The sequence below is a fragment of the Chionomys nivalis genome, chromosome 21 (assembly GCF_950005125.1).
Source record: "Chionomys nivalis chromosome 21, mChiNiv1.1, whole genome shotgun sequence".
Taxonomy (NCBI): Eukaryota; Metazoa; Chordata; class Mammalia; order Rodentia; family Cricetidae; genus Chionomys; species Chionomys nivalis.
The window spans coordinates 56,313,821-56,316,045 of NC_080106.1; the positions used below are offsets into that span (position 1 = coordinate 56,313,821).

General features: G+C 48.7%; 1 pseudogene; it reads left to right on the plus strand.

Moving 5' to 3' along the window:
* Positions 1–267: 267 nt before the first annotated feature.
* On the plus strand, positions 268–1,924 carry LOC130863401 (fibroblast growth factor receptor 3-like; annotated as a pseudogene).
* Positions 1,925–2,225: the final 301 nt, after the last annotated feature.

Consider the following 2,225-nt stretch of genomic DNA (forward strand, 5'->3'; position numbering starts at 1 on the left):
AGACAACTATCATATGTACTCATAATAGGTGGTTTTTAAACATCAGCAAAGAAACCCAGCCTACAAACCACAATCCCAGAGAACTTAGACAACAATGAGGACACTAAGAGAGACTTACATAGATCTAATCTACATGGAAAGTAGAAAGTAGAAAAAGACTAGATCTCCAGAGTAAGTTGGGTGCATGAGGACCTTGGGGGAGGATTGAATGTGGGAGGAAAGCGGCAGCGAAGGGAGCAGAGCCAATGACCAGGACTTTTGGACCTGGTGTCTGAGATGGAGATGATGAAAGTTATTGGCAAGCACAAGAATATTATCAAACTGTTGGGGGCCTGCACACAGGGTGGTAAGTACAGCAGGTGGGTGGACAGTTAGATCAGGACCCCTGAGTCACACACAACATCTCTGAGGTGTCTGTGCTTCCAGGACCATTGTATGTGCTGATGGAGTATGCCGCCAAAGGCAACCTCCGGGTGTTCCTGTGGGCACAAATGCCCCTAAGCATGGAATACTATGGTGCCTCCAGGCTGCCAGAAAAACAGCTTACCCACAAAGATCAAGTGTCTTGTGCCTATCAGGTGGCCCGAGGTATGGAGTACCTGGCTTCTCAGAAGGTGAGCAGAGCTGGGGCACAGGCCAGGTAGGGTCTTTCTGAGCAGAAGAGTGGATGTCAAGCTTGCTTAGGCTAGGGAGGTGTCAGTTTAGCACAGGTTCCTTTAATGCCTCCTCAGTGTATTCACAGAGACTTGGCTGCCAGAAACATGTTGTTGACTGAGGACAATGTGATGAAGATTGCAGATTTTGGCCTGGCCCGTGATGTGGACAATCTGGAATACTACAAGAAGACCACAGATGTGAACCCCATTCCAGGATGGTTTGGGTGCAGTGCTCCACTAGGGGACACCTGACAGCCAACAACTCTCCCTCTGCCTAGGGCCAGCTACCTGTGAAGTGGATGGCACCAGAGTCCCTGTTTGACAGAGTCTGCACCCACCAGATTGATGTGTATGTGTCCTAACATAGGATGGGGATAGCAAGACCCAAGTCACACCTATCACAGCCTTTAGGTTTCCGGCCCTCTCAGGCTATATTCTGTCTCCTCATCTGAGACAACAGCATAGCCCTGCCATGCCTCTCATCCACACACCCCTCCTTGCCCATTGGTAACCTGTCCTGTTGTAAAACTGTTACAGTAATTGACCAGGAGTAACAGGCCTCTGCCCTCACTCCCATACAGGTGGTCCTTTGGAGTCCTGCTCTGGGAGATCTTTACACTGGGGGGATCACCATATCCTGGCATCCCAGTGGAAGAGCTTTTCAAGTTCTTGAAAGATGGCTACCGCATGCACAAGCCTGCCAACTGCACACATGACCTGTGAGCAAAGCATTCCTTATTCACTCCTCTAACTAGTCACTGGGAGTGGCTGGTTTCCTACCAGGGCTCCTGGTAGCCTTGGGTGAGGTAGAGATGGACAACAGGCCAAGAAACCACAGCCATATTTGCCACAGGTATGGGATCATGCGGGAATGTTGGCATGCAGTGCCTTCACAGAGGCCCACCTTCAAGCTTCTGGTAGAGGGTTTAGATGGCATCCTCACTGTGACATCAATCCACGTAAGTACCACTCAATCCTGCCCTCTCTGCCTTCTCTGATTCCTGTGCGGGCTGCTCCTCCAAGTTCCAGTAATGGGGTTGACCTTCAAGGGCCAGCCTGAACATAGATGGCCATGGAATCAAGGGGATGCATACTAACATAGTCCTATGACCTTTTCTACCAACAGGTATACCTGGAGCTATCAATGCCTTTTGAGCAGAGCTTGCCAGGTGATGAGGATACCAGGAGCCCCAGTTCCTTAGAGATAACTGTTCACCCACAACCTGCTACCCCCAACCCAACCCAGGAATTGGAGGCCTCAGACATGAGGGGCCAAGAATCCCATAGATCAAGCCCAAGTTAATGTTTATGTATATAAAATGTATGGAGTCTTTACAAGCTGTATTTGCTGTAGGGTTAACACTTCTTATATGACACTTCCTCGTTTTATAGTATTGACTATTATGTTTCAAACCTAGTAAGAAAAAGCAGTGAACTTACTCTTGTTATTTTTTTGTACTGTTACTGAGCCCTTGACTTTGGTGGCTGTCTCTTACCTATAAGCTAGCAGTGCCAGGACAGTGTCTCAGGGTAACTTTTCTTGGATCCCAGCATGTGGTTTGTCAACCC